This window comes from Arvicanthis niloticus, chromosome 3 (genome assembly GCF_011762505.2).
Source record: "Arvicanthis niloticus isolate mArvNil1 chromosome 3, mArvNil1.pat.X, whole genome shotgun sequence".
In the NCBI taxonomy this organism is placed as follows: domain Eukaryota; kingdom Metazoa; phylum Chordata; class Mammalia; order Rodentia; family Muridae; genus Arvicanthis; species Arvicanthis niloticus.
In genome coordinates, this window is record NC_047660.1 from 78,722,060 (window position 1) to 78,740,202 (window position 18,143).

At 46.4% G+C, this 18,143-nt stretch overlaps 1 protein-coding gene across 1 annotated transcript in view; it reads left to right on the forward strand.

Moving 5' to 3' along the window:
• The first annotated feature begins 4,607 nt into the window (after positions 1–4,607).
• Anxa11 (annexin A11) overlaps positions 4,608–18,143 on the forward strand; it is a 44,196-nt gene continuing 30,660 nt past the window's right edge. Inside the window, exon 1 of the mRNA XM_034497732.2 lies at positions 4,608–4,778. The gene's annotated coding sequence lies outside the window, so the exon portion shown is untranslated. The remainder of the gene's footprint in view (positions 4,779–18,143) is intronic.

An 18,143-nucleotide genomic window follows, 5' to 3' on the forward strand; every position in this document is an offset into this window, starting at 1 on the left:
TGCCTCCCAAGTGCTGAGTTTAAAGAGGTGTGCCAGCTCTACCTCGTTTTTCTTACAGGAACTTGCAATGTTACCTGGGTCCTGGGCCCCCAAACCCTGGGAAAGTCTCCTCAACTGTACTCAACTATTATGTATCGAATAGCTTGGTGTAAGAAAGCAAATAGATAATACCAGGCTATTCCTGAGCGCTATGGCAGGACCTTTATAAGACATTTTACTTTCTCGTGTGCCTGTACCATCCCTGAGCACAGGGAAGCTGAATCATCCTATAAAAGAAGTCTTTGTAGGCAAGAAAGTCAAAGCCAGCAGTATGCATCTGTAGGGGTTTGAATAAAAATGTATCCCCCATAGACTCACATTTGAATGCTTAGGGAGTGACATTAGGAGACATGGTCTTATTAAAGGCAGTGTGTCACTGGGGGTGGCATTTGGGGTTTCAAATGCCCAAGTTAAGCCCAAAGGTACTCTCTCTCTTCCTGCTGCCTTGGATCCAGTTGTAGAACTCTCAAATTTCCTCTCTACCATGTCTGCCTACATGCCACCATCTTTGTGCCAAGACAATATTGGACTAAACCCTTAAAACAGTAAGGCAGCCCCAATTACATGTTTTTCTTTATTAAGAGTTGGCATAGGCCAGGCGGTGGTGGCGCACGCCTTTAATCCCAGCACTTGGGAGGCAGAGGCAGGCAGATTTCTAAGTTCGAGGCCAGCTACACAGAGAAACCCTGTCTTGAAAAAACAAACAAACAAACAAACAAACAAAACCAACAACAACAAAAAAAAGAGTTGCCATAGATATGGTGTCTCTTCACAGCAATAAAACCTCAACTAAGACACCATTACTAGTAAATGTCAGAATGAAATTCAAACACCAACTTTCAGAACTTTCCCTTCATCCAGTGTTGCCTGCGTGGCTCCTGCCACTACCCTTGGGGGTGGGCTCTGTGAGCTCTTTGTAGCACCAGCTTAGCCCTTAGCACCTCAGTGACTGTTGGGATCCAACACATTTGTTGAAATAAAAGGTTGAGGCTGGAAATACAGCTTAGTTTGTAGAGTGCTCAACTCAGCGTGCGAGAAGACCCAGGTATGGTGCTCACACCCTTAACTTCAGCACTTGGGAGACAGAGAAAGGAGATTGGGGAATTTGAGGTCTTCCTCACCTGTGTTGATGGAAAGGCCATGGCTCTCTTCTAAGAAATAAGAAATAGTTTATTCTGAAGCCATTTTGAGTGACCGTAATTTAGGAACAGAGATTAGGGTACCCCGAGTTCCATGTTCCAACACGGAGGCAATTTCATGAAGCTTGTATAGGTTTACAGAACCAAGAAAGTCATAGATCAAGACAAGTTTAAAATACACCAGAGAGGCACTGATATACCAGCTAGCCTCCATCTTAAGCTTGAAAGCAATCTTATAGTAAAGAGAAACTAGGCTTGTTCCTGTTTATAGTTAAATCTCTGTTTCTCAAGGACTTGGCTATGCCCTGCCTGTAACCTTAACTACAAATGGTTCCATACTGCCTGCTCCTGGAAACAGCAACCATGCCTTCTTTTCAAAGTTATGACCACATGTTGTTACGATTATCTTGCTATCATGTCTTTGTTTCAGGAGGTTGTTGTGACCAACTTGTTATGTTTATGCTCTTCTTCTGCAACCCTGCCTCTTTGCCTGCCAAATCCCCCATTGGGACCCCCCACCCCTGAGCTATAAAAGTCCTTATCTTCCCCATATCCAAGGCTGACCTCTTGAACCCCAACTTAGAGGGAGGTGGCAGTGTACAAGAATAATAATTTTAAAAACCCCTTGCTTTAATTAATTGCTTGTTTTAATTAATTTGGCCATAATGACCTGGATAGGTGGTCTTTCCTACATCTTTGAGATTAACAGAAGGACAACAAATAGTGAGTTAGTCCATAGGCCCAAGATGTTTTCTGATGACATTCTTAGCTCTTGCAATGGTGGAAGCTAGCTAGTGTCCTGAGAAGGTGAGTCTCTAAGGTTTTTATTATTATCACAAGATGTTAGCTCTACATTAATAGCTTCTAAGAGGTTTTTATTTATTAGCATCAAGTGTTAGTTCACATCCAGAGTGGGGCAAGGAATGACCGTTCTGAAAGTCTGAGATAAAGTAATTAGGTTCTGGACCCTAAATTTTCCACAGTACTGAAACATTAGTCTCTGCAGACACAAAAACTCCTTCTAGGCATGTATTTGTTTGTTTTTATTGTTGTTACTGTTCTTTACAACCAGTTTCTTTTCAGGAATTTCTGTTCACATCTGCCTAAATAGTTCCATGCCAGTCATTGATACCTGAGACTCTCGTCTTTAAAAAAAAAAAAAAAGATTAATATTATAAAGGACTGCTTATTTCTCATTCTTCTGTTAAATAGCTCTGAGGCAGAAAGGCTTGTGTCACAGTGAGGAGTCTCACCCTAAACTAGTGGTCCTCATCCTTTCTAATGCTGTGACCCTTTAATACAGTTCCTCATGTGGTGGTGACCTCAACCATAAAATTATTTTTGTTGCTATGTCACAACAGTAATTTTGCTTCTGTTATGAATCGTAATGCAAATATCTGATATGCAGATCATCCTAAGCTACCTCTGTGAAAGTCATTTGACCCTGAGGAGTTTCCACACACAGGTTGAGAAACACGCCCCTAAATGATTTATTTTTACATGCCATGTTCCAAGAAATATTGGCTCCACTTCAGAGATAAGTGGGCCATCAGAAGTCTGCACTATTATGCTGTCTTAGGAGGACCAGCTCTGTGCAGGAATGGGACAGAGGAGTTGGGTCCCAGCCAGATGACCTTCCTTGGAGAATCCCCCTGTCCCAGAGACAGTGCTGGCTGACAGTATCTCCCTGGAGTCCAGAAAGGCTTGGAGCTGGTTTGGTGGCAGACTTCACGTGAGTCCCACGTTTCCACAAATGCCTGTTTTTTTCTGCCCACCCCCCCCCCTTTTTTTTTTTTTTTGTTCAGGGGAAGTTTTCAAGGTGATGTTTTGTGTTAAGTTTCAAACCCTGGACAAATAGCACAGGTGCCTACTTAACATATCAAAGCTGTGTGGCCGGCATACCTTGTCCTCTACCCTGAACTCTCCAGGCCACTGTGCTGGGCTGCTTTTCTCTACATAGTATAACGATGTTAGTTACCTCTCCCCCCTCCCCTTTTTTGTATCTTTAGCTTCCTAGCTGCTGCACCTGGTTATCCTCTCCCCTTTCCCCTCCCCACTCTCCTCACAAGGCTCTGAGTCATGACTGCTCTGGAGTCTCTCAGATGTGTCTATCTCTATGTCTTCTCTTTCTCTACAGTAAATCTTCTCCTCCACCATACTTAGGAGTAATCATGACCCTTTCCTTATCATTTATTTACATTCACTTTGAAATCTTAAGTTTCCCGCTTGTGATGACAGTCCTAGAGAGTCACCCATCTGCATGGCAGTAGCCAGGCAGTCCTGCTCACTCCTACTGGCATGTAGACCTCTTGGTGCAAGACAGACCACACCTGCCAACCCCTGCCAACCAGGCTCCTTTGGGCTCTTCCGGTTCACTGGGCTCCTGAAATGCAAATGGCTCATTTGCAAATCAAAAGTGGGCCATGAAAAAAGTGTACACCAGGTGGGAGCTAGGTAGTAAGAACAGGGATCCCTAAGGGGCAAGGGGGGTGGGGGGGAGATCCTATGCAGTCCTTAGGAAGAACCTGGTTGATTCTGGGTTGCCAATTGAAAGAATATTCCGAGATAAAGTCAGGAAGCAAAAACAAAAACAAACAATAAACAAACAAAAAATCTACAATCCTATTTTATAAACAAACATGTTTGCTTAAGTATACTAATCAATGCGCATGTAGAAGTGTGTTGGACATTGGGAAGGAGGCGCCTAAACGTGAGTTGAGGAGAGTAAGAATCTTACTTTTTACTTTTCAATGCTATGCAATCATATTTACTATACTACCTTTTTAAAACAAATAAACAACATGGGTTTTCTCCTGTTATTAACATATTAGTATTTTTGCTACAATGAATGAACCAATATTGATGCAGTGCTATTAAAATCTATATACGGTTCAGTTGTCATTGTTTTTTAACTTAGTGTTCTTTTTCTAGGATCCCATCCGAGATGTCACATTACTTAGTTTTCATTATCTCTATGTGACAGTTTCTCAGGCTTCCCTTGTTTTGACGACCTTCAGAGTTTTGGACAGTCCTGAATTCCTCAATTGGGGCTTGTCTGATATTTTTTGCACGATTACTATGGAGTCATGTGACATCGGGAGGAAGACACAACACGACAGGAGATCAATATAAATCACCACTGCTGGTGTTGGCCCTGATCACCGGCTGAGGTGGTAATTTTTTCCATTGTGAAGTTTCCTCCTTCCGTACTCAGTAACCGTTTTAAGTTTTCTTCGCTGTCAGACTCCTGAAAAAAAAAAACAACAACAACAACAAAAAAAAACACCCGAGAGAATTTCCCCTCATCCTGTAATCTAGAGCAGCTCTGCTCCACTGGGAAAGCTCCGTGCTTCTTACAGAGTCACCACAGGAGCGCAGCACTCACCTGTGGGCGTGGTCCCAGACACCCCGCCCCCAGAGAGGCACCGCCCCCTTCGTGTGGCTCCGCCCCGGGGCGACTAAGGCAGCCGCGCCCGGAGAGTTTTCCGCCCTGCGGGCTCCTCCTCCGACGGTGCGCAGACTCTCGCCAGTCGGGATCCCGGAAAGCGGGAGTGGAAAGGAGCTGCTATCCGAGCTCAGTGTCCTGGTCCCTGGTGCCAGGTGCGTGAGGGTCCCGGCGGGCGGCCAGCGCATGTGGGGTATTTGCGCGTGGCGAGGGGTGCAATGTTCCCCTGAGAACAAGGCCCGGATTTGATCGGGGTCAGGGCTGGTGAGCCTGGGGTCCCAGGGTGTGCGAACTTGGGGGGTGGCTGAAGTCTCCTTATCTCAGTGCGCTTCCGGGAGAAGCTTGAGTGGAGCCCAGCCGGGCGAGAAGGTTGTCTTTGGGAACTTTGATCCGGAACTGCAGGGCGCGGGTTCCTGGACCTGCCACCTTGGGTTTATATAAGGCAGGCTCCCAAGCGGTCCAGAGAATGTGCGATTGTGCCAGATGCCGTGTTGCCTGCTTTCTTTACGGCTTATCCAGCTCCGATCCCTCTGCCCCTGTCCCCGATTCTGGTTCCAGAATCCTAAAGAACTCTTGCTTGAGGTTGGTTCCCCGACGTTCCGTGGGCTCAGGCCAGGCTCCCAAAAGTGTACAAGGTGGCAAACAAATCTGGGGGAGAATAGCTAAACTCAAGCTGGACACATTCTCTCTGGAGATTTCTCTCCCCGCCCTCTAATCAGTAGTTGTCCAGGGAGATTGGGTTTCTCGGACCCTACACCTAGTGTGTCAGCCTACCCGTCCCATCCGTTCCCGTTCCCAGGACACAACTAACTTACTCCCTGCTCTCCCCCGCTGACACCATAAGGCTTGCCCAGAGGCTGCCTTATTGGGGAAAGAAAGCTACAAATGCGGCCTTGGATTGGGCTGTTCTCAAGTGTAAACTTTGTAGATGGCAGTGTGTGTGTGTCATTGTCGAAAGGATGACTCTTCCTGGAGCTGGAGCCTTTCAGGGAAGGGCCAGGTGTCTTGCTCACCCTCAGCTTGCTCCCATTACACTCCTTCATTATTTCCTTGCTTCAATCAGTTGTTGGGAATTCCAGGAGGATTAGCCAGGGCTGTTCCCTCAAGGCTTTGTCTGTGCTTGGTATTCTCTAGCTGGGGAAGCCAGGTGAGCTCACCCCGCCTCTGTTGCTCTAACACAGGTGCCCATTTTGGATTTCTCCATCCCTTCCTGATACCTCTTTAATTTCTGCACCTTGATTTTTCGCCTTCATTAAATGAGAATAGTTATAATGCCTATTTCATAGACTCATTGTGAGGATTCTGTGAGCTGATCTTTTGTTTTTGTTTTTTGTTGTTGTTGTTAGTTAATTTTGGGGGTTTTGTTTGTTTTTAAAACAAGGTCTACCTATTTAGCATTGGCTGGCCTGGAACTTGCTTTGTAGACCAGTCTAGTCTCAAACTCTGATCTCAGACCCATAAGACCCTCCTGAGTGCTGGCATTAAAAGTTAGTGTCACTCTCCCAGCAAGTTAATATATTTAAAAAAGCATTTATATTATTTTTTAAATTAAGTGTATATGTATTCAGATCCCCTGGAGCTGGAGTTACAAGTTGTGAGCTTCCTGAGTCGGAACCCTGGTCCTCAGCAAGAGCCGTATTCACTCTTATCCACTGAGATATCTTTCCAGTCCTATGAGTTAATTTATTTTCACTTTTTTGTTTGTTTGGTTTGTGTGTTTGTGTAGTCCTGGCTGTGGAACTCACTCTATGTAGATAGACTCTATTGGCCTCAAACTCTAAGATCTGACTGCTTATGCCTCCTGAGCGCTGAGATCAAAGGTGTACCCCACTACACCTGGCTTATTTTCACAATTTTTAAACAAATTTCATTTTGTATTTATAAGTGTATTTTTTAGCAGCTCTGCCATGCTCAGGTCCTGAGCAGTTTGAACCAGTGGCAACTGATGCATGCCATACCTGTGCATCCTGGGTGGATGGAAGATGTTCAGGTTAGGTAGAAACGCACGAGGCAAGGCCTGGCATACGAGTAATCAAATGCAACAGCTGGTGGATAATACAGTGTTAGCAAGAGCACAGGGGGCAGCCGGCTTGAACTGCCCTGTCCCAGCACACACCTCTCTGCTCTCTTTCCTGTTTTGTCCATTGCTTACCTACAAGCCATCCTGGTGTTCTGCTCCCTGGTAGGAGGGCAGACATGCCGTCCTTAACCTCTTTGTCATTGGCCCAGTTCTCCAGACAGGAGAAGGATTTGTATGATCATGTATCTAGTCTTTATGCCTTTGGAGGGTGGAGACTTTCTCAATCTTTCTAAGTGCCCATGTGGGTCCTTTTTTTTTTTCTTTCTTTGTAGCTCTGTTGACCTAGAACTCTCTCTATAGACCAGGCTGGCCTTGAACTCAAAACGATGAGTGGGATTGCATGCTTTGTTTCCTGAAGGCCTGAGATGATCTCTTCTCCCCTCCCTAGATGCTTTTTTCCCTCTTGAGCCCCAAACAGTTTCTAGCATTTGGTCCTGTGGGGTTGGGAGGGTCTGGGTGTGGCTATTCTTCCCAGGCACAGCCAAGAGAACACACTGCAGCTTCTATTGCTCTGCTCGATACCCACTGAGCCGATTCCTTCCAGAGCATCAGGAATTTGTGTGGTGCCTATAAAGGACAGCTCTAAGAATAACGGAATCTGGTTTTCTTTGTGGGAGTTAGTATTTGTAAGAACAGTTGTTGAACTCTGTTTGGAATGGAACCATCTAAGAAGAACTTCTAAAACTGGTTGGCCTACTTCTAAAACTGGTTGGCCTACATCGGGCATGTTGACCACAACTCATGAAAGGTCCCAGGGTCACTTGGCTGGTTGTCATAGGGGACAAGAGCAGCTATGCAGTGAAATGGTCAGTCCACACTGATAGGAGAAAGAATGGAGTTCCAAGGGGCTGGAGAGATGGCTCAGTGGTTAGGAGTACTCACTGTTCTTCTGAAGGTCCTGAGTTCAATTCCCAGCACCCACATGGCAACTCACACCTGTCTGGTGCCACTTTCTGGTGTACAAATGTACATGCAGACAAAGTACTTACACATAAAATACATAAATAAATAACCCTTAAAAAAAGAATAGAGTGACCGCAGCTGAACAGTTAGGGGACAGGGGCTGGAGAGTTGGTTCAGTGGTTAAGAGCAGGTATCAGTTACTTTTCTGCTGCTGTGACAAAACACCATGGCCAAGGTGACTTATAAAAGAAAGCGTTTGAAAGGGCTTATGCTTTCAGAGGATTAGAGTCCATAATGGTGGAGCAAAGTCACACAGCAGCAAAAACAGCTGAGAGCTCACATCTTGACTCAAGTAGGAGGCAGAGAAAACTAACTATGGGTCTTTGAACCCTCAAAGCCTGCCTCTTGTGACACTTCACCAGCAAGGCCACACACCAAATCCGTCCCAGTAGCCACCAACTAGGAGCCAGCTGTTCAAACTTATGAGCTTGTGAGGACTTGGTCTCTGCTCAAACCACCACAGAGCAGCACTTGTTGCTCGTGCAGAGTATCCAGGTTTGATTCCAGCACCTACATGGTCCCTCACAACCATCTATAGCATCCAGGGGAGCTGATGTCTCTTCTGGTCTTGGAGGGCAACGGTCATGTGAGTGTGTACATAGGTAAATGTAGGCAGAGTACCCATAAAGTAATAAAAAAAAAAAACTAGAAGATTAGAGGACAGTTTTCATCTTCCGGCTAATCTGAGACAAGCCGTGTTGCCATACAGTCCCAGTTTTCTGGATGATAAGTGGTTGTCTTTGACAGAGAACCAGATGACTATGTTTGTGGAAGGGTTTTGAGATTTTCAAGGGAACAGTGACGATCTTGATGTTGTGGGTGTGTTACTAAGGAAGCCGGAAGCTTAAGGTGGAGCATACCATGGTGGAGGCTGGCTCTGTGATTATTAGTGTTAGCCTTTTGGGGATTGTGCTCCTGAAGTTTCCACTGTCTTAGTAAAGAAGACAGTTGAAGGACTCGGGGACCAGAGCCCTTCAGTGGAGGCAGGCTTGCAAGAGGGTGAAAATTCCAAGTGAGGGAGAGAAGAAACTGGACATTGCTTACAGGGAGAGCATGAAGCCTGGTGTTCAAACCATCTTTGGGGGAAGAGGGTGTGTAACAGGGCAGAGCCAGTGTTAGTGAAGGAGAGCTTCCACCACAAAGGGCACAGGTATTTTTAGTAGTTAGGTGATGGGGCATGTTTCTGTTGAAATCTTTAGTGACTGCCCACTGCTTGTCCAGCCAGTTCTGTATGGACGAAAGGAGCCCTCATGTTCCCGGGGATGATATCACGGGTTGTCCCCTCTTTGAATTCTTAGTCTTGTCAGTAAGAGAATTTAGGGAAGAACTTGGAAGGATGGTCAAGGACAGTTTTGTTAGAGTTGGAAAGAAGAACGCAGGCAAACAGTGAATCACAGTAGTTGCCAAGAGGAAGGAGATGGAGAAGAGGAAGAGAGAAGGCATGCATGCCTTTAAGCAGGCGGGTTCAAGCCTTGTGGTGGCCATATCCTTAATCCCACACTCCAGAGGCTGAGGCAGGTGATCACTGTGAGTTCAAGGTGAGCCTGGTCTACAGAGTGAGTTCCAGGACAGCCAGGGCTACACAGGAAAACCCTGTCTGGAAACAAATGAAACAAAAAGAAAGAGAGAAGAGGAGAAGGGAGAGGAAAGGGTGAGGCAGCCAGAGTATCTGGAAGAGCATGCCCAGGCTTTGTTAGTGTCTGAAAGGAATGGAGATGGGGAGAACAGGGAAGGCAGTGTTTTCCTAAGTGATGCAGAAGCGTAGGCAGTCCCAGTGCTTGCTGCATGATGGAGCTCATGGGACTGCACAGGGGTAAGGGTATCACTCCACTAAGGGGACTCCTCCTGTCTCCTAGTCATGACTTTAGGTGAGTTAACCTTCTGGAGGCATGGTCTCTTGGTCAGGTGACTGACAGGCCTGGCTCATGTAAGTCTCAGAGAAGAGCCTGTAGTATGCAGGGATCTAATCTCTGGAGCAGATCAAAATGTCATGTGTCTGTCTAGAGCGAGAAGTAGCTTCCATGTTTTGACCTGGGCGAGAGAGCTTTTCCCTGACAGGCTTCCCCCAGAGCCCCGAGAGCCATCTGCAGTGGCCTCCAGCCTACCAGAACCTACCATGAGACTGAATGAGGACCCAGTTTGGAAGATAGAGAAGGTCATGAACTTTGTTTACCCTCATGTTCATTTCAGGAGTCATTGGAGACTAAGTGGGAGTGGAGGCCGGTAGGACTGAGGAATTGTCTGGGCTAGACAGGCAATTTTGTCTAGGTTGTATTTATATTTGAAGTCGGGGGCATGGTGATGGTAAAGAACTCCCTGGAATCGCTGAGTAAAGGAAAGTGAGCAGCAGAAGAGATGATAGGTAGATGGGTAGACAGACAGATAGATGATAGGTAGATGATAGATAAATGATAGACAGATGATAGATAAATAGATAGATGATAGATAGGTAGATAGATAGATAGATAGATAGATAGATAGATAGATAGATGATAGATAATAGATGACAAACTGACAGGAGATAGTCACAGAGGCCAGGGTCGTCTTGCTACAATAGACTGGAGGAGTCTGCACAGCATTGTTGCAACAGCCAGAGAGGGGAAGAAACAACTAGAACAAACCTCAGGAGAGCAACTGAAAGGAGGAGAGACTGAGAGAGAGCACCGGCTCCCGCACCCCCTCCCCACCTGAGGAGAGTAGGTGCTGGACGGCCACAGCCCCTGTACCTCATCCTGCAGCTTCTATGTATGGCCTGTTTATTGCGACAGTAACCAACTGGGTTACTGTTGCTCCAGGTCAGCAGCTGTGGAATGTTCTCAGTGCATAATTACCATAATTTATTCAGTCTTTTTCTCACTTGCGGGTAATGAGTTCTTTTCCTGTTTTTATTGACTTAAAGCAGTGTTGGAGCAAAGAAACTATCTCCTTGGAATGCTCCAGAATGTATTTACTTAGGAGGTGTTGACATTTTTAATGCTTTTAAGTTTTCTAGATCAAGAAATAGGATTCTAGTTGCTTTCAGTAGTGTGTGTGTGTGTGTGCGTGTGTATTCAGGGGGCATTATTTTTTAACTTTTATCCATTCCTTCTCACTTCTAGTTCATTTTGTTGCTCTCCATAGCCAGCCCCATCCTTTGGATATAATGGTAGAGAATGGGTTTCCATACTGTCTTAGTTACTGTTTATTGCTATGAATGTTTAATTGGAACTGCCTTACAGTATAGAGGTTTAACCCATTATTATCATGGCAGGAAGCACCTCGGCAGGCAGGCAGACATGGTGCTGGAGAAGGAGCCCTGAGTTCTGGATCCACGGGCATCAGGAAGAGGACATACTGGGGCTTGGCTTGAGTTTATGAAACTTCAAAGCCCACCCCCAGTGACTCACTTCTTCCAGCATGGCCACACCTCCTAATAGGCCTAATAGGCCACAACTCCCTGTGGGCCTATGGGGACCATTTTTATTTAAATGAACACACACCCACGTTTCCACCTTACAGTTCTGGTTACTGTAAATCAGCTCTGATCTAGGGACTATTTATGTTAGACGTCCTTAAAACAGACCACACCAGACCAAACAGTTCCAAGTGGGGTTTATTTAGGAGATAGGGGGAAAGATGGGGTGGGGAGAGAAGAAGAAGAAGATGGAAGAAGAGAAGGAAGAAGAGAGAAGAAGAGAGAGAGGTCAGGGGGTTCTGCTTGTTTTATATGAGCGGTGACGTAGCCTCTCCCAGGTAAAGGTGAGGTAGCCAGGTGGATTCTGGGAATATATGGTGGTTGCCTTGGCAATAATGTGTGGGTCGCCTAGATGTGATGTCACTGGGTTCGGAGCCTGATACCAACAATTTAGGAAAGCCGTCCTGAATTTCCAAGTTGGTAGCATCATGGAGAGGCTGACTGCTTCAGGTTGGGGCCTGGGTTTAGAGAACTGTGATTGCAAAAGACAGCAAATGTCTCTTCTCAGACTGCATAAAGTCCATGTGGCTGACCACATAGTGTTAAAGTGTACCTTCAAATTCAACGGGACCTTTTCTTGTCACTGAGAGACGTATCAGCTTACTGATAAAATGTGAAATGGATTGTGGTGGCATGGAGCAGTAATCGTAGTGTTCTGGAGGCTGAGGCAGGAGGTTCATGAGTTCAGGACTAACATGGACTGTATATGAAGTTTAAGACATGGACTGTATATGAAGTTTAAGGCCAGCCTAGGTTTTATAGTAAGTCCTTACTAAAAAAAAAAAAAAAAAGAAGCACCAGACCAAATAATTCTCATTGTAATTTTATCTAAGTCAAGTTCCATTCGTCCTTGGCGATGGTTCTGGCTTTTACAAACTTGGCTTTAATGTTTCGAGTTAACAGGTTTTTCAGGCCTACTTTGTGAATTGTATTGTGTGATCTTTGGTGTTCAAGTCTGTATTATTTATGTTTTAGAAATAACTAAGAGGTGGGATAATATCTTTTCTTACAGTCCTAAAATTAATAAAAATACATTTTACAAAGCAGCAGGACCCAGACATTTAGAGGTAATGTCCTCTGACAGACTTTAAGCTATGCCCCTGTGCCATTCAATCTAGACACAGGTGGAACAGTTTGTAATAGGGTCTTGCTTCTCAGCCTGATGACCGTGAGCGTCCCTCCCCCAGTGTCCCAGTGTTCCTTGTCTTTATGACAGCCTGCTTTTGGAAAGAGTAGATAAAATGAGACTTACCTGGAAACTCTAGGGACTTAGGGCTCTTAGTCTGTTTCTGATGGTATAACAAAATATCTGAAGCTAGGTAGCAAAAAAGAGAAGTTGATTCAGCTCAGTGTTCTGGCAGCTTTTGCTATATTACAGTATAGCAGACTAGGAGGAGAAGGAAGAAAGGATGAGGCCACTGGTGTTATAATAACCAGTTTCCACATCTCAGCCCGCTTCCTAGGGTCCTGTCATTTCTCAGTGCCATTGCACAAAGCGTCAGTCTTCCACCAAGTGGGCCTTTAGGGGACAAACCACAGCAGACCTGTACCAGCACCACAGCAGGAAATCCTCCCCACCCCCAACACACACACACACACACATACTCACACACACACACACACACACACTCATATACTCATACTTACACACACACACACACACACACACACACACACACACACAGCTTGGGCCCCCTTCCTATGTGTCCAGGGATGTGTGGCCAGCTCTGACTTTCCTGGGCACGTTTCCTTTCTCATTTGAGGCAACAAGATGGGTTTCCTCTGTCCTTCCAGAAATGCCAGTGCAGTTAATATATGAGTTTAGAGGCACCAATGGGCAAACGTCTGCTGTGGAGTCTGTGTTCTTTTCCTTCCCTGGACTGCACTGGACTGGAGCCTGGTTTACTTGCCCTTACTGAGCTTAGACATTTTCTGAGGCCTGTGTTGTCAGATAGAGACAAATAACTGAACAGACAGCTAGAAAAGTTCTTGGTTTCCTGGGCTAGGATTATGAAAAAGTCCTCAATGTGTGTGTGTGTGTGTGTGTGTGTGTGTGTGTGTGTGTGTGTGTGTGTGTGGTGTATCTGTGCCATGCACATGTAGAGATTTAAAGGATGACATCAGATAATTGTTCTCTGTCACTCTACTTTGTCTTTTGAGACAGTGTCTCTCACCGCCTCTAGAACTTGCCCGTGTGGTTCGATTGAGTGGCCAGCAAGCCCGAGTGATCCTACAGTCTCCACAACTCTCCCAAGTGCTGGGTAGTTGGCATGTCCCACCACACCTGGCATTTTACATGGGTGCTGAGGATTTGAACTCAGGTCCTCATGCTTGCAAAGCAAAGCACGTTATCTGTTGAAATATTTCAACCATCAGCAACACATTTTTAATATTAATATTCTATGTCTCATGTTTACTTACTTTGTATGTCTTTGTCTTACTGTGAATTCTAAATGATTTATGCTTAGAAAATTCTTCTAATCATCTTGTGTTCTGGATTTGGAGAGAAAGGGAGTGGCCGGAGGCTGTGCCCGCTACAGTCCTCTCTGGAGGCTTCTGTCTTTGATAGAGGGAGTCACACTCTTCCTGCTGGGGCTGGTTGTAATTTGATTCTATGTTGTCCTTGCTCTCTGTTACTCTTGGAGGTTGTTTTCTTTCCCTTCTTGTTTCTTGCTAGATCTGTTCAGTGTCTCATCACTCCTCTGCCCCTGCTGTTTTGATTCAGGCCTATTCCATTATCAAGGAGGACTTATCTCTGCCTCTCCCTTCAGACATCAGAGGCTAGATTTTTACCACGGGGTAGTCCAGGCACCAGGCTCCTAACATTAATCACTTCAGGCATTTTCCAAGGCTGTGGTTTTTACACTTGGACATGTGTAAGGCTTGCTGAAACACAGTTCTAGACCCCAGGTGCTGACCAGGGCATGTGCCTGTGTGTCTGTATATCTGTGTATGCCTATATGTCTGAGGGTTTTAATTCTGGCAGATGGCCGGATGTGCTAATGTATCCAGTCACAAGGTCACATTTAGGTGATGCTGTCTCTGTGCTTCCTTCACCCTTGTGGTCCAGATCAGCCTAGTGCAGTCCTCACTGGCAGGCACTGCTGAGCTGATGGAAAAGCTGGAAACACGGCTTTGGGGCTTGCTGGGTATAGTGAGTGTTCTGTTTCTAAAAGCAAGGCAGGACAGATGGTTCAGGGGTAACAGTCAGAAGGTGTGGGAACACTACCCACTTCTCTCCTTAGTTCAAAATTAAGATGTTTCTCCTCTTGCCATTGGCTGAGCTGGCACTACACAGGTTAGGGAGTGGGAACTGAGCCATATGTTGCAGCAGCCAGAAGCCATCAGGTCATATAGCAGGGCAGCTCTGTCCCTGGGGTTTGGGGAACATGCTGGCAGGCCTTTACTCCTTCGTCCTCTTCTTAGAGGCCTAGCTTGTTAGCTCATACTGTGATCTGCACCCTCAGGTCTTCTTCCAGCCCCCATGTGACCGGGTGGCTTCCAAGACCCAACTTTGGGATGGAGAATCCTTGCTGTGTCACCTTTTCTGAGATTGCTTTCTTTAACCCTAAATATGATGTGTAGGACACTTGTCATGGCAACAGCCCTGTAGAGGGGTGAGCTGAGGCTGATGGTCACTGGGGGTCCTCACATTCACGAGGGATGAGATTTTCGGTTGCTTACTCTACTCCTCTACTGTCACTCTTAGCTCCCTGGAACAGATGACACTCTGCATATGACTCAGTTTGCGTGGGAGTTGTTGGGAAGGTCGCCATCAGCACCTCAGTTTGGTTTCCTCAGGTTGACCTTGACATCTCTCAACTTTACCTCCAGCCTGGTTTGAATGTGATAGAGCCCAGATTTCACAGTTCCAGCTCGGGCTGAGATACACTGAACAAGAAGTCAGGAGATACGGTTTCAGGCCTTGTCCTGTCTGCAGCTAGCCTTGAGAACTCAGACCGGTCTCGCCTGCTCTCTGGGCTGTGGCGCCTACCAAATAAAATAAGCCACTGACTCAAATGGTCTCAGTGATGCATATTCTGGAGCAACCCAAATGCCACTGGGGATTGGCTTTTTATTTCTAAGAAGGTTCTTTCAGGTTTGTTCCCTCAGGCTCGACTCCTTGGTGAGGCCCTAGTGATTGCCGTGTCTACTCTCCTGCCAGCTTTGCCCAGAATTTCTCTAGGTTGGGCTGCCCGGAGACAGTCTTGGATGGTAGCGTCTGCCACACAGCCTCGAGAATGATTGATGTCAGCTCTGCTATTTTTAATTCCTGGTATGTGGGTGGGGAGCCAAATGAGGGACGCCTCCACCTTCAGTGGGCTTTTTGTGTAGTGCCTGAGAAAATGGAGTCAGGGTTGGTGAATGCTGCCCCAGGGCTCCCTGGCTTGTGTCAATGGCACCCATGACCCACAGAGGGGAGGTTAGTCCCCCATGATCACAGGGTATGGGACTGTAGACCTGGGAGAGTCAGGATGTTCGTACATCTTCTTACATCATTTAGAGCCCTGTTTGGGATGGGAGAAAGGAGGGAATCTTCTAGATGGGTACTGCTTGTCCCCCAAATTCCTGGAGTCTACCTCCTGACAGGCTATCAGGGCAGGAGTCAGCCAGGGTGAGGACAGATGAGTCAGGAACTTGTGGTCCTAGCAGGATGCAGTTGTGTTGACTATCCCAGTGCCAACTCTGCTTGCTGGGCTGTGGGAAGCAGCAAGGAGGAGAGGCTATCTGATGGTCTGTAGCACCCATCATCTTCCTGGGAGGCCCAGTGCAAGCGATCCTGGCACAGCCCCTTGACCTCTGAGCATTGTTCCCTGGTGTACAAAATGGGAGTGGTAGCGTGGTATGCACCCGTGAGACTGTTGGGGAAGTTGATGAACTGTTTAGTGAGGAAATGCCTATCCTAGGAACTAGAAGAAAGGTGTGGACACAGAGAGAGCATGCTAGGTTGAGTGCTGGGAAAGTTCCAGAAAAAGCTATTTTTGTGAGTGGGAAGGATATCCATGAAAGGGGTAGGACCTCATGTGTGGCCTCAGGGAAGTTGTCTGACCAGTTGTCTAAGATGGAAATTGCCAAACTTGGTTGAATGAGGGACATAACATTTCTGGCTTCTTCCTGTTGCATGCATTCCTGAGAGGGGTCCTTTGGACCTCGTCTTTTTGCTGTTTCTCAGTGGTTCACTGTAACCCCAAGTCCAGAATGCCAGCCATAGAGGGCCAGGACCTGACCGAAAATCTTATTCCTGGTTGATCTGTGTATTCTTCAGGGATTTCCTTTCAGTTTCTGGCAGGGTGACTGGCCTTTGCACTACAAAAAAAACCCAACTGCTAAGGGATATTTCAGCCCCAAGGCTTCTAGGCAGGGCTGAACATTGGTGTTTTCCACATGTGAAGGCACTGAACTTCCAGAGCGGATGAATGGCTGATGAGTACTGGACTGTGATATTGGATCAGGGGCCCTGCAGCCTGTAGGCCTTGATCTGAGCTTCCTGCCCTCTGTCCCTTGCTGGGGTAAGAGGGTGTAGAGGTGCCTTCCAGAGGAGAGAGAGGGCTTCTGAGAGCTTAAGAGAGGGCCCAGCCCTCCTGTTCTATTTCTGAAAAGGTTTAAGTCCTAGATTTCCTCTGCACCCCCTCTGTTTCTCCGAGGAAGTAACTTTGCGCCCAGAACCTTCCTGATGGTTGCTACAATACTTTAACAAAGCCCGTGCTTCCTGGAGAGGTGGGGGTTGAGGAACCCCAGGGAGTCTGGGTCTACCTGGGTAGACTGGAGAGTTTCCTCACACTCTGGTGTAGCCCCAAGAATTGCACTCCACTCTCTCAGGCTTTACCCCACCCCAACAAGGGAAGTATTGCTCTGAAGTATTGCTGTGTGTGTTTTCTGGACACAAGTGCCCTTGTGTCCAGCCCCCTGTTATGGGGAGTCTAGCCCTAATGGGCCATCCTCTTCCAGTGCAGTAGGGCAGAAGCAGGTGTTACTAATCCCTGCTTTCACCTCCATGGGCCCTAGTGGGCTCTGGGCAAGTTCTGGAAGCCGTATCGCTTGATAACATTGGCATAAAGTAAGGTGTTTTATGTTCTTTCCTTAAGCAGGCTTCTACAATCCTGTAGGCTTTATGCTCCACAAACTTCTGTCTATACCTGTAGAAACTCAGGGACTGGAGAGAGAGATGGTGTGTGTGTGTGTGTGTGTGTGTGTGTGTGTGTGTGTGTGTGTGTGTGTGTGTTACAAATGGTGTTTGAGCTTTTAGCTAAGAATTGTGTTTATCTTTCAGAGAGTAGTTGAATACTGTAGCTCGACTGTGTTGATAACATTTCATCTTTAGTTAGGTATCAGGGTTCCTGCCCTATCCCTATGTTGCACTTTATGTAGCTGTGTTATAAAACACATAGTTTACTGAATGAGAAAACTCAACCCTGTTGGTCTGAAGGGCTTATAATGAAACCAGACGTCACACCTCCTCTTTGTCTGTCTCCGTACGGGCAGCTGTCTGTTCTTAATATCTCTATTTAAGTGATAGGTTTGCAGTTCTGTTTGTTAATTTATCAATTGGGACATTGTTTGCTGACATGCTGCTTGGGTAGATATGGAATCAATACATGTCAGTATTTAATTCTTGCAAAACAGTGACTGTAGTAAGTACTGCTCACTCCTGCCCCAGGCGACCCCGGTGGTTACACACAGGGCTACCAGGCGACTTCCTGTTCTGTGGTGAGTCATCCCTCCCTTGGCCTTGAGTTCTTCCGTACAGATTGCTCTGAGCTGGACAAGTTGTTCCCCAAGTCTGTCACTCAGTTGTCATCTTGGGACTTCCTTTTACAGATCTGTGTTAGATTCTCATTGCTTTTGGGGAAGGATGCTTTGTGGCCTTTTTAAAGTCGTTGTGGAAAAGTCCGTGGTATCTGCTTGATGGGTGGGTGATTTACCGGCCTTAGGAATGAAAAGCTGAAAACAGTTTCTTCTGAGAAAGTTGAAGGGAGGAGCTATTGTCTTCTTGTTTCCAGCAGGAGTCAAGGAGTCCAGTGT